The sequence below is a fragment of the Pelophylax lessonae genome (assembly GCF_965119305.1).
Source record: "Pelophylax lessonae genome assembly, chromosome: 8".
Lineage (NCBI taxonomy): Eukaryota > Metazoa > Chordata > Amphibia > Anura > Ranidae > Pelophylax > Pelophylax lessonae.
In genome coordinates, this window is record NC_138775.1 from 278,890,402 (window position 1) to 278,905,217 (window position 14,816).

At 47.9% G+C, this 14,816-nt stretch overlaps 1 long non-coding RNA gene across 1 annotated transcript in view; it reads left to right on the forward strand.

Moving 5' to 3' along the window:
- The first annotated feature begins 461 nt into the window (after positions 1-461).
- LOC309561313 overlaps positions 462-14,816 on the forward strand; it is a 51,395-nt gene continuing 37,040 nt past the window's right edge. The window contains exon 1 of the long non-coding RNA XR_014225556.1: positions 462-546. This is a non-coding gene — a long non-coding RNA (uncharacterized lncRNA). The remainder of the gene's footprint in view (positions 547-14,816) is intronic.

Sequence of the window (14,816 nt, forward strand, 5' to 3'; positions counted from 1 at the left end):
CCTACTGGGGTCCGAAGAGCCTGGAAGAAGGAAGAATGTCACTTTTCATGGGTCCGACAACATTTTAGAACACCGGTGTTCTGTCGAAAACTCCAACTACGTTATTTCTGGTCAGTGTACACCAGGAATAATTGGAAATTTCGACCACTAGGTGTTTTCATAGAACACTGGCAGCCTTTACACTCAGGTTAGATGCTATAATTAGTGCAGATTGTTAGTCCGCCCGCTAGTTGTCGCCGCCTAAGAGGCGGCCATGATTTTGGTTATCAGCGGGCGGACTAACAATCTCCACTAATTATAGCATCTACCGGAGTGTAAAGGTTGCCAGTGTTGTGTGAAACCCCAAGTTGGTCGAAATCTCCAAATATTCCTGGTGTACAGTCACCGGAAATAACGGCGTTGGAGATCTCGGCAAGTTTGGCAGCGGGAGGGGAGGGCGGAACAGAATATTGAGCGGGGATGTTCCCGGGGGGAAGGGATATAGCGGTGCACCCGGCGCCTAGCTAAGATTGAAAGCATCTGTTCTACCAGACTTCGCGACATGCCGTGAGTGTAACTCCCTCACATCTTCCCCCATCTGTGGCTGCAGGCTGCCTTCTCCACCCCGGGCTCTATGTCCTCCTAGAGCGCCCTCTACTGCTCTGTATTATAGCTGGAGGGGGCTACACCACCTGGGAGCTTATCCTACCCCATTGGGAAGATTTTCCTTGGGGGACCCATTTACATGAAACACATTATATGCATTGCAGTGTCCTTCACTTTATATGGAACCCCAACACACTACTAAGGCGTTCCCTAAAAAATGTGTGATGAGAGGTGTGAGGCCTCCTCTCTGTGTGGAAGCAGTGGTCTCTCTGCAGAGGTCTGACATACCCTCCCCCGCACTGACACAGAGCTCTCCAATCAGCAGGGAGCATAGGCTCTACTCATTGTAGTGCTATAGGTGTGACTCAGAAGGTGAGGGGGGGGGTGGTGGTGTTGGACTTCTGTAGAGAGACTGCTGCTTCCACATACATACAGCGAGCATATCTCTGCATTGTAGTGCTATAGGTGGTGGGGGATCTCTGCAGAGAGACCGCTGCTTACACACACAGAACATATCTCTGTAAGAGATCTGACACATCCTCCCTCACTGATATAGAGCTCTCTAAATAGCGGGGAGCATGGGCTCTACTCATTGTAGTGCTATAGGTGTGACCCGGGTGGGGGGGGGCGGGGGGTGTTGGACCTCTTGCAGAGAGACCGCTGCTTACTCACAGAGCGTATCTCTGCAAGAGATCTGACACAGAGCTTTCCAATCAGCAGGGAGCATGGGCTCTACTCCTTGTAGTGCTATAGGTTTGACTCGGAGGGGGGGGGGGTGAGGTGTTGGACCTCTGCAGAGAGACTGCTGCTTACATACACACATAGAGCGTATCTCTGCAAGAGATCTGATATAGACCTCTCCAGTCAGCAGGGAGCATGGGCTCTACTCATTGTAGTGCTATTGGTGTGACTTGGGGGGGAGGTGTTGGACTTCGGCAGAGAGACCGCTGCTTACACACACACAGAGCGTATCTCTGCAAGAGATCTGATATAGAGCTCTACTCATTGTAGTGCTATTGGTGTGACTGGGGGGGGTGGGGGTGTTGGACCTCTGCAGAGAGACCGCTGCTTACACACATAGAGCATATCTCTGCAAGAGATCTGACATACCATCCCTCCCCGCACTGACACAGAGCTTTCCAATCAGCAGGGAGCATGAGCTCTACTGTTTGTGGTGCTATAGGTGTGATTCGGGGGGGGGGGGGGTGAGGTTTTGGACCTCTGCAGAGAGACCGCTGCTTACACACACACACACACAGAGCATATCTGATATAGAGCTCTACTCATTGTAGTGCTATTGGTGTGACTGGGGAGGGGGGGGGGGTGAGGTGTTGGTCCTCTGCAGAGAGACCACTGCTTACACACACACAGAGCGTATCTCTGCAAGAGATCTGATACAGAGCTCTCCAATCAGCAGGGAGCATAGGCTCTACTCATTGTAGTGCTATAGGTGTGACTCAGAGAGGGGGGGGGGGGTGAGGTGTTGGACCGCTGCTCACACACACACAGAGCATATCTGACATATCCTCCCACACTGACACAGAGCTCTCCAAATAGCGGGGAGCATGGGCTCTACTCATTGTAGTGCTATAGGTGTGACTTTGGGGGGGGGGGGGGGTGTTGGACCTCTGCAGAGAGACTGTTGCTTACACACACACAGAGCGTATCTCTGCAAGAGATCTGATACAGAGCTCTCCAGTCAGCAGGGAGCATGGGCTCTACTCATTGTAGTGCTATAGGTGTGGCTTGAGGGCGGGGGGGAGGTGATGAACCTCTGTAGAGAGACCGCTGCTTACACACACAGAGCGTATCTCTGCAAGAGACCTGTCACACCCTCCCTCTCCCGCACTGACACAGAGCTTTCCAATCAGCAGGGAGCATGGGCTATACTCATTGTAGTGCTATAGGTTTGACTCAGAGGGGGGGGGGTGAGGTGTTGGACCTCTGCAGAGAGACCACTGCTTACACACACACACACAGAACATATCTGACATACCCTCCCCCTCCCACACTGACACAGAGCACTCCAAATAGTGGGGAGGATGGGCTTTACTCACCGTAGTGCTATAGGTGAGACTCAGAGGGGGGGGGGGTGAGGTGTTGGACCTCTGCAGAGAGACCACTGCTTACACACACAGAGCATATCTGACATACCCTCCCCCTCCCACACTGACACAGCTCTCCAAATAGTGGGGAGGATGGGCTTTACTCACCGTAGTGCTATAGGTGAGACTCGGAAGCTGAGAGGGTGTGTTGACCTCTCCAGCGAGACTTCTGCTTCCACACAGGTCTGACATAACCCCCCCCCCCCCTTTACACTGAGACAGAGCTCTCCAATCAGCAGGGAGCGTGGGTGTTACTCATTGCAGTGCAATTGGTGTGACTCAGAAGGATGCTTATAGAACCTCTGCAGGGAGACTGCTGCTTCCACACAGAGAGAGAGTGTATCTCTGCAGAGGTCTGACATAAACCCCCCCCCCCCAACCCTCTCACTCACTAACTCAGCAGGGGGAATGTAAAACCTCTGCAGGAAGGCCGCTGCTTACACACAGTGCATGTCTCTGCAGACGTCTGACATAACCCCCCCCCCCCTCCCTGCTGAGCCAGAGCTGTTCAATCAGCAGGGAAAAATGGGTGTTACTCATTGTACAGCTATAAGTGTGACTCAGCGGGAGGCGTGCGAAACCTCAGCAGAGAGACCGCTGCTTCCCCACAGAGAGCATTTCTCTGCAGAGGTCTGACATGCCCCTCCCACACTGAGACAGAGCTCCCCAATAAGCAGGGTGCATGGGCTCTACTCATTGCAGTGCTATAGGTGAGACTCCACAAGGGAGGTGTATTGACGTATAGAACCTCTGCAGAGAGACCGCTGCTTTTCCATAGAGTATGGGTCCTTGTCTGCAGCAGGCGACGGGCTTTTCTAATCAGGCTGTGAGGGCAGAGTTTGCCCACATGGGAATGCACAGGTGTTCCATGCTTCCCCCTGCAGGCTGTCCCATTCATGTCATGTGGTTTGCAGTAGCTGCACAGACAAAGCCGCATCACATCTACCTCCCGGTAGGCCGTTCACACAGCCCTCTGCAAACTGCTGCAGGTGTCAATGCAAAGGTAATCACACCCCCAGATCGGTTTTCAGATCGCAGTGCAAACTGTCAATTCAGATCCGATTCCACTGCGGGAAACAAAAAAAAAAAAGGTCCCTGCAGCATTTTCATGCAAATGCAATGCGGGTTCAGCCATAGAAAGTGTATGGCTGAATTCACATCGCACCGACATCGCATGTCCTCTGCACAGCAATGTGATGCGAATCACATGCAATGTCAGTGTTCGCAATAGTGTGAACCCAGGCTAAGGCTCAGGTCACACTGGGGCGACTTGTCAGGCAACTTAGTCAAGTCAGGCAAGACAAGTCACGCTCCATTCAGTCCAATAGAACCGTTCTAATTGGAGCGACTCAGAAAAAGGTTCCTGCTTTACTTGGGAGGGATTTCAGAGCGGCTTTCATTGACTTCTATTAACCACTTGCCGACCTCCGCAAGTACATATACTGCGGCGGTCAGCCCCTCACAGGCAAAGTGACGTATGGGTATGTCACTAGCCTGTGAGGCTCTGGGGAGCGAGCGCGAGCGATTGGTCACGGACCCAAACCGCACGTGTGCCCAGCGGACCCAATGTCCGCCGGGCACTCGCGATCGTCCGTTACATCGGGAGAATGACAGGTGGCTAATGTAAACAAGCCGCCTGTCATTCTCCCCTGTGTAAGAGTGGAGATCATACGGTTCTGCTATGAAGGACCATTGATCTCTGTTCTTACACCTCAAGCCACAGCCAATCACAGTTAGAATCACGCCCCTAGGGACACACATAACCCCTCCCTCTAAAAAAAAAAAAGTTAACCCCTTCACTACCAGTGTCATTTTACAGTAACAGTGCATATTTACAGCACTGATTACTGTAGTAATGTCACTGGTAACCCCAAAAGTGTCAAAAACGTCAGTCAAGGGTCCGATCTGTCCGCCCCAATGTCGCAGTCCCGCAAAACAAATCGCAGATCGCCGCCATTACTCGTTAAAAAAAAAAACAACAAAAATGACAAAAATCTTTCCCTTTGTTAGTAAATGCAATAACTTTTGCGCAAACCAATCAAAATACGTTTTTTGCGATTTTTTTTTTTTTTTTTTTTTTTTTTTTTTTTTACCAAACATATGTAGCAGAAAACAAATTGGCCTAAAATGTTAAAAAATTTTGATTTTTACATTTTTTTTGGGGAATTTCATATAAAAAAAATGTGAAAAATATTGTTATTTTTGCAAAATTTGACGCTCTTTTTTTGTTTATAGCGCATGATCAAAAAATCGCACAGGTAATCAAATACCACCAAAAGAAAGCTCTGTTTGTGGGGAAAAAAAGGACGTCAAATTTGTTTAGGTACAGCGTCGCACGACCGCGCGATTGTCCGTTAAAGTCACGCAGTGCCGAATCGCAAAATACCCCCTGGTCAGGAAGGGGGTAAAATCTTCCGGGGCTTAAGTGGTTAAACAAGTCATTTTCAAGCCGCGCTGTACAGGGGAGTACAGCGTGGTTTGAAGCCGCCCCAGTGTGAACCAAGGCTTAGTCCGGTTCACACTGGTGGGATGCGGGAAACCCCGCTAATCGGTGCCGGTTCCCGCATCCCACCAGAATCGCACAGTGGTTCACATTGAGATCTGCGAATCGCTGTGGGGGGGGCAATGTGAAGTTAATGACACCCACCAGACTGGATCGCTGTAAAATGCTGCAGGAATCAGATCGCATAGGTGTAAACACCTATGCGATCCGATTCCAGTGCCGACCAAAAAAAGCATCCTGCACCATTTTGGTGCGAATGTGATGCGATTTCAGCCATAGATTTTGTATGGCTGAAATCGCATCACACATGCATCACATGTGGTCTGCACAGCAATGCGGTGCGAATCACATGCAAAGTCTAGCATCGCACTAGTGTGAACCAGCACTTAGTGTCAGTGTGTTTTAGTCCCGGTTCACAAATATGCGATGCGGGAACCCTGCGATTCCACTGCGGGTTCCCGCATCACATGCAACTTGCAGACAGTTCACACTGCCTTATGTGAATTGCTGGGGGTGTCAAAACAAAGGTAACAACACCCCCAGATCAGTTCGCATATCGCAGTGCAAAACTGTCAGTTCGGACATGAATCGGATCGCATAGTTGTGAACCCCCATGTGATCCGATTCTGGTGCGGACCCAAAAAAGGTCTGTATGACTGAATTCGCATCGCAGAGACATCGCATGAGATTTTCAGAGCAGTGCGCTGCAAATTACTTGCAATGTCTGACTTCGCATATATGTGAACCGGCTCTTAGACCAAATAAAAAAAAAGCAAAGTGCGCACAATTCTTTCTGGGCTGTACTACAAGTACAAACAACAACAACTACTAACATACACACAGTATATATATATATATATACATACACAGTATCTCAAAAAAGTGAGTACACCCCTCAGATTTTTATAAATATTTTATTATATCTTTTCATGTGACAACACTGAAGAAATGACACTTTGCTACAATGTAAAGTAGTGAGTGTACAGCTTGTATAACAGTGTAAATTTGCTGTCACCTCAAAATAACTCAACACACAGCCATTAATGTCTAAACTGCTGGCAACAAAAGTGAGTACACCCCTAAGTGAAAATGTCCAAATTGGGCCCAAAGTGTCAATATTTTGTGTGGCCACCATTATTTTCCAGCACTGCCTTAACTAGGGCTGTGCATCGTCACTTACCTCACGATTCGATTCGATTACGATTATTAGGGTCGCAATTCGATACGATTTGATTCCGCGATGCATCACGATTACTGCCCAATGCCCATGCCCAGCCCACTGCCCAATGGTTTTCAAAACTTTATAAAAAAAAAAAAAAAAAAAAAAACAATCAAGCAGTCACAAATAAAAGAATCCTTTTTATTTTCATTATTTTCATTTGCTTCAAAGGACACTTTCCTGGACCCTGTCATGGCCTGCAAGCCCTGCATACTTTAGTGCACTTGCATTGCAAACATATAGGAAGGTCTGAAAATGCAAACAGCATAGCAGAGACAGACAACAACACTAGTATTTTACTAGAAGTAACAGTAAAATTAGTAAAAAACTGTAGTAGTGCAGTTTACTGCTTCATAAAAGAAAATATTAATATAAGCCACAGCCAGGCCTACCACCATTTAAAGTACAACTAAAGGCAAAACTTTTTGGATTATGGATAAAGTTTGGCCTATAGTTGTACTTTAAGGCAAGCCAAGATAGAAGAAGCCAGCCAAGCTAATATTCTTGTGAAAATGGTCATCATAAATTCCCACAAAACATTATATATAAATCCTTTTATGTGAATATGCATTGCAATAAATTCCAGGTGTGCCATAACCTGTCCTCTACAAAACATAGCACTTCCTGACTAGTAGCAAACATCAAGGGTGAACCTGGCAATAGTGCACTGCTGCATAACTTCCATGTTCACCGTGATGTTTGTTTCCCTCTGCAACTGCCAGTCAACTCAAGTGAGTTGATGGATTGGCTGCTAGAGGGGAGTTACAAATATAAGCTTTAAGCTTATCAATTCACTTATGTCACTTTTATGTCACTTACTTTACAGAAAACGTTACCCACAGCACTGACAAACACTTGAGTGAGAGTGAGTCCCCCCCCCTTGCCCAGACCCCCACACTGACAGAGACCTGGATGTCCCCCACACCTTCCCCAATACCCCACAGCACTGACAAACACTGAGTGAGTCCCCCCTTGCCCAGACCCCCATAGCTGACTGACACTGACAGAGACCCCCAAGCCCCCACTGACTGACCCCCCTGGCTGCCAGACTGCCACAGCAGAACAGTACCCCCGGGCCCCGACCGACCGTCTCCTGTCCCAGGCCCCCCCCCCCATCACAGACATCCCCCAGAGATACAGACGAGAGACCCCCATGAATGATAACACAATTATTTGTTCGGACATACCTGCTGTGTGACTGTGTGGGTTGTTGTGCACTGCATTGCAGAGGAGGACAGGTGCTGTGCTGCTCTCTGGGCTCTGTGGCGGGCGGCTGGCGTCACTGGCAGTGGCGTGGCGGCTGGGCCTCCAGGGCCTGTCGGCAACGGTGAGGTGAGGCTGGCAGCGCTGGCTGGCTGCGATGGGGACGCTCCTGTGTGTGGACTCACTGGACTGGCGGCTTCTGGCTTGGATGGCTGGCTGGCTTCTGCAAGGCCGCAGGTGGGACGCCGATACACGCGGGGGATGTCTTGCTGCGCCTCGGCCCGGGTCAAAGAGACGGAAGGGGAGGGGCGGAGCCTTTTTATTAAGCTCCCGCCACAAACCCACCAATCAGCTGCCGATCTTGCGATCTTGTGATTTTTTTTTTTTTTTCCTTGCGCGATTGGGCGTGGCCGCGGCTGATGACGTCACTTCGTATAATCGATTATGCCGGCAGCCCGCATCGATGCAGAATCGCGAAGGGTCGAATCGTGATGCATCGATCTTTCGATTATATTCCCCAGCCCTAGCCTTAACCCTCTTAGGCATGGAGTTCACCAGAGCTTCCCAGGTTGCCACTGGAGTCCTCTTCCACTCCTCCATGATGACATCACAGAGCTGGTGGATGTTAGAGACCTTGTGCTCCTCCACCTTCTGTTTGAGGATGCCCCACAGATGCTCAATAGGGTTTAGGTGTGGAGACATGCTTGGCCAGTCCATCACCTTTACCCTCAGATTCTTTAGCAAGGCAGTGGTCATCTTGGAGGTGTGTTTGGGGTCGTTATGTTGGAAAACTGCCCTGCGGCCCAGTCTCTGAAGGGAGGGGATCATGCTCTGCTTCAGTATGTCACAGTACATGTTGGCATTCATGGTTCCCTCAATGAACTGTAGCTCCCCAGTGCCGGCAGCACTCATGCAGCCCCAGACCATGACACTCCCACCACCATGCTTGACTGTAGGCAAGACACACTTGTCTTTGTACTCCTCACCTGGTTGCCGTCACACACGCTTGTCAGCATCTGAACCAAATATGTTTATCTTGGTCTCATCAAACCACAGGACATGGTTCCAGTAATCCATGTCCTTAGTCTGCTTGTCTTCAGCAAAATGTTTGTGGGCTTTCTTGTGCATCATCTTTAGAAGAGGCTTCCTTCTGGGACGACAGCCATGCAGACCAATTTTATGCAGTGTGTGGCGTATGGTCTGAGCACTGACAGGCTGACCCCCTACCCCTTCAAACTCTGCAGCAATGCTGGCAGCACTCATACGTCTATTTCCCAAAGACAACATCTGAATATGACGCTGAGCACATGCACTCAACTTCCTTGGTCAACCATAGTGAGGCCTGTTCTGAGTGGAACCTGTCCTGTTAAACTGCTGTATGGTCTTGACCACTGTGCTGCAGCTCAGTTTCAGGGTCTTGGCAATCTTCTTATAGCCTAGGCCATCTTTATGTAGAGCAACAATTCTTTTTTTCAGATCCTCAGAGAGTTCTTTACCATGAGGTGCCATGTTGAACTTCCAGTGACCAGTATGAGAGAGTGAGAGCGATAACAGCAAATTGAACACACCTGCTCCCCATTCACACCTGAGACCTTGTAACACTAACAAGTCACATGACACCTGGGAGGGAAAATGGCTAATTGGGCCCAAATTGGACATTTTCACTTAGGGGTGTACTCACTTTTGTTGCCAGCGGTTTAGACATTAATGGCTGTGTGTTGAGTTATTTTGAGGGGACAGCAAATTTACACTGTTATACAAGCTGTACACTCACTACTTTACATTGTAGCAAAGTGTAATTTCTTCAGTGTTGTCACATGAAAAGATAGAATAAAATATTTACAAAAATGGGAGGGGTGTACTCACTTCTGTGAGATACTGTGTGTGGTATCGTTGCAATCGTCAGGAGCAGGAGAATTTATTTTTGGTTGTTCTTTGGTGGTAAATTATGATAATAGCAAAAAATATACAGCTAAATTATAAAAAAAAAAAGATTTTTTTACTATTTTGGGCCAGTTTTCCTTTGGTAATAAATAAAGAATCAGGAGATATCCTTAAGGCTGCATTCACATGTCAGCGTATTGATCGCGGGCAGAATCGCCGGGATTCCGCCCGCGATCCGGAAATCATTGCAAATCGCGGGACGCCTGTGCGTTCCCCGTGATTTGCAATAGCACCCCAAACACTTGGCGATGTTGCCGCGATTTCCGCCTGCCGAATCGTGGTAACATCGCGGAAAAAAAAAAATATCGCGGGACGCATTACGCCCAAAAAAGTACAAGAGCTTCTTTGGAGCGTAATGCGTCCCGCGATTTTATTTTTGCGCGATGTTACCGCGATTCGGCAGGCGGAAATCGCGGCAACATCGCCCAGTGTTTGGGGTGCTATTGCAAATCACGGGGAACGCACAGGCGTCCCGCGATTTGCAATGATTTCCGGATCGCGGGTGGAATCATGGCGATTCTGCCAGCGATCAATACGCTGACATGTGAATGCAGCCTAAGGCTACATTCACACCTGAGCGTAGCGTTTTACCGTGTTTTTTTACCGCGTTTTACAGGCGTTTTTTGTGCAGGCGGGAAAACGCCTGTAATCTGCCCAAAAAGAAGCTCATGTACTTTTTTGAGCGTTGGGCGCTTTGCTCACAGCGTCAAAGCGCTCAGATGTGAACAGGAGCCATTGAAATTAATAGGATTTGTCTTGTTGGGCGTTTTCAGAGCTGATCCTAGAGCAGAAAAACTCCACAAAAACGCCCCAAAACGCCTACATGTGAACGGAGCCTAAGAGTCGGTTCACACTATGGCGACACGACATCGGGGGCGACTAGTGAAGTCGCCGTGCACCGCGGCTTCGGCGCGACTTGCACGGACTTCACATAGTGAAAGTCAAGGCAAGTCGCTCCGACTTCTGTCAAAAGTAGTACAGGAACCTTTTTCTAAGACTTGAGTCGCTCCTATTAGAACGGTTCCCATAGCACTGAATGGACCGCGACTTGTCAGGCAACCAAGTCACCTGACAAGTCGCGGTAGTGTGAACCGGGACTTAGCGTTTACTACCAAATAAAAGCCCATTTGTCCTAAACAAAAGCGTGGCATAATCCACCCGGATACACTAAGTAATTGTGATGATCTGTACAGTTTTACTAATCCATGTCAAAGTTGCAAAATTGTGCTTAGGCATTTAGATTTGTTTTACCCTTTAAGCCCGAAGGGGTTAAACGTCTTTAAAAATAATCGCGGCTTGTCCAGCGTGGGAATGTGCCTGGCTGTATGATTTCCTTACGGTGCTGAAATGCTTTGTGCTGCTGAAGATCATTCTTGTTGTAGGTATTCAGTTGTCATGTAATAAAATGCTAATGTCTGCTCTTTAGGTGACAGCTGTGAGATTGAAGGCATTATAAATATTCCTCTCACTGCGTTTCTAGCTCTGCTATTAACAGCTGGGCATCCAGCTCAGGAACGGATTTTGGCAAGAGCGGCCGAGCGCTTGGCATGTCTCTTGCAGTGGATGGCAGAGCAGAGTTTCTTAGGGGTCAGTGACTGCCGCTGCCGCTCCATACATCTGCTTCCAACACCCACCAATTACTCTGCTTCAAGGCCTTTTAAAGTGGAACTCTGGGCATATTAAAAACTGACATTGATGATGTAGACCAGGGGTCTCCAAAGAAAGGGCCAGTTTATTGTTCTTTGGAATTTAGGCTCAGTTTCCACTGCCGCGGCTACAAAGTCTTGCTACTTCTAGCGCGACTTCGGAGTGAAAGTTGCTTGCGGCATTCAGTGCGACTTGTCCCTCATTATAGAGGGAAGTCGCACTGAAGTCGGCTCAAAAATAGTGCACAAACTACTTTTGAAGTCGCCGCAACTGAAGTCGCGGCAGTGAAAACGGGCCGAATTGAAATCAATGGCTTTTGACTTGCTGTGCGACTTGACATGTGTCAAGTCGCACAGCAAGTCGCACTAGTGGAAACCGGCACTTAGGGGAGGCCAGACTGTGGCCAGTGGGAGTAGAAAATGTCCTGGTATTAGTGGGGGTGGGTAAACTATGCCCCATCTTTAGTATTAGGGGGAGGAATAGTGCCCCATCATTGGTGTCAGTGGGAGGAATAGTGCCCCATCATTGGTGTCAGTGGGATGAATAGTGCCCCATCATTGGTGTCAGTGGGATGAATAGTGCCCCATCATCGGTGTTAGTGGGAGGAACAGTGCCCCATCATTGGTGTCAGTGAGAGGAATAGTGCCCCATCATTGGTGTCAGCCGGAGGAATAGTGCACCATCATTGGTGTCAGTGGGAGGAATAGTGCTTCATCATTGGTGTCAGTGGGAGGAATAGTGCCCCATCATTGGTGTCAGTGGGAGGAATAGTGCCCCATCATTGGTGTCAGTGAGAGGAATAGTGCCCCATCATTGGTGTCAGTGGGAGGAATAGTGCCCCATCATTGGTGTCAGTGGGAGGAATAGTGCCCCATCATTGGTGTCAGTGGGAGGAATAGTGCCCCATCATTGGTGTCAATGGGAGGAATAGTATCCCATCATTGGTGTCAGTGAATAGTGCTTCATCATTGGTATCAGTGGGAGGAATAGTGCCCCATCATTGGTGTCACTGGAAGAAATAGTGCCCCATCATTGATGTCATTAGGAGAAATTATGCCCCATCATTGGTGTCAGCGGGAGGAATAGTGCCCCATCATTGGTGAGAGTGGGAGGAGTAGTGCCCCATTATTGGTGTCAGTGGGAAGAGTAGTGCCCCATCATTGGTGTCAGTCGGGGAAATAGTGTCCCATCATTGGTGTCAGTGGGAGGAGTAGTGCCCCATCATTTTAGTCAGCGGGAGGAATAGTGCCCTATCATTGGTGACAGTGGGAGGAGTAGTGCCCCATCATTGGTGTCAGTGGGAAAAATTATGCCCCATCATTGGTGTCAGCGGGAGGAATAGTGCCCCATCATTAGTGACAGCGGGAGGAGGAGTGTCCCATCATTGGTGTCAGGAGGAGTGTCCCATCATTGGTGTCAGGAGGAGTGTCCCATCATTGGTGTCAGCGGGAGGAATAGTGCCCCATCATTGGTGTCAGCGGGAGGAATAGTGCCCCATCATTGGTGTCAGCAGGAGCAATAGTGCCCCATCATTGGTGTCAGTGGGAGGAGTAGTGCCCCATCATTGGTGTCAGTGGGATGAATAGTGCCCCATCATTGGTGTCAATGAGAGGAATAGTGCCCCATCATTGGTGTCAGGGAGAGGAATAGTGCCCCATCATTGGTGTCAGTGAAAAGTGCTTCATCGTTGATGTCAGTGGGAGGAATAGTGCACCATCATTGGTGTCATTGGTGTTGTCTATCACTAGTATTAAAGGCTAGGTTCACCTTTCTTTTTTTTGTTTTTCTCTAACTTTCAGCTCCTCTATGTACCAATATACCATTAATGTACCTCTTTTGCAGAAAAATAAAAGCTTTGCTTGATCTTGAGGAACAAAGCCTTACCTTAGCTCCTGGTGTGTTCCAATGACAGTTGCATAACTTCTGGTATGTAGATTTGGGAAGTGAGAACCAGTAAGACACAGGAAGCAGTTCACCTCATTAACACACACACATCTTACTGGTTCTCACATCCCACATCTACATACCAGGAAGTCATGAAGCCTTCTATGAAACGCACTGGGGTCTAAGGTAAGGTCTTGTTCTAAAAATCAAAGAAAACTTTTATTTTTCTACAACTGAGGCACATTAATGGTATATTGGTACATAGGGGGAGTTCTGATTTAGGAAAAAAAAATTGAACTTAGCCTTTGGGTCTCATTCTCACCTCAGCGTTTTGTAGCTCCAAGCTCCAAAATGCTGGCGGAGAAAAAAAAAAATCAGTTATTCTCTATGGACACAGAGGAAAGCTGGCACATGAGGGGCATGAAAGTGTCTAAGTCCCGATGTGTATAAATACAAAAAAGAAGAATGCCCAAGGGACTTTGTAAGACTCAAACCACAAGGTATAAAATTTACAAAATGTATTCAATTTTAAACACTTTGGTACATACAATTGAAATAATTCTAGTCGACATAGGTACATGGATATATGCATGGATTGCCATACTTACATAAATCAAAATACGACTGACAATCCAAGGTGTACATGTATATATGGTAAAATTTCTCTACGCGTTTCGCGAGACCATGCTCGTTTCTTCAGGAGATACATATATAAATGCCTGAAATTAGAGACAATTGTTAGGCCTCAGAGCAGAAAGGGGGGATACGAAAAAGGGGGGATACGAAAAAGGGGGAAGGGGGCAGGCAAAAAAGGGAGAGGGAAGACCAAAGCTTACAATTGTCTATATAGTAGACCTAACAAACTTTCAAACCAGGGTAAACAGTCACGTAGATTCATGGTTCCCATAGGACTCCCCATTGGAGATGACGATGTAGGAAAACAGAAAGAGATCCTCAAACGGTCCATGTAGTTCTCCCCGGGGGCTGTGGAGGGGAGGGGGGCCAGCCAGACAGGCAAACATCCAAGAAGGTGACAGGGTGTCACAGTGATCAGGGATAATGGTTCCCTAGCTGATAGATACCTTCCCTGAATATTCCAAAAGGTATGCACACCAGAAACCAAACAAGCTCACACCTGATAGACTGTCGGGATGGCTAATGGACAGGGGCTGACTAAATAGCCAGGAAACAGGTTGGGCCCCGCCCTATTATATGTTCCAATAGCATCCTCTTGGGTCTGGTTCCATTTATTCTCCTGAGGAAGCGAGCATGGTCTCGTGAAAACGCGTAGAGAGATTTTACCATATATACATTTACACCTTGGATTGTCAGTTGTATTTTGATTTATGTAACTGTGGAAATCCATGCATATACCTATGTACCTATGTCTACTAGAATAATTTCAATTGTATGTACCAAAGTGTTTAAAATTGAATACATTTTGTACATTTTATACCTTGTGGTTTGTGTCATACAAAGTCCCTTGGGCATTCTTCTTTTTTGTATTCTCTATGGAGTTTAGTCACATCTCCACTCCAAGTCACCTGTCAAAAAAGTTCTTGAGCTTTTTCTTGTAGCTCAAATTGGGCAGATTTGCGCATTTTGGTGCGTTTTTATTCTCATAGAAATTAACCATTTCTGGACCGGAAGGATTTGCCCCCTTAATGGCCAGGCCATTTTTTGTGATTCAGCACTACGTTACTTTAATGGACAACTGCGCGGTCCT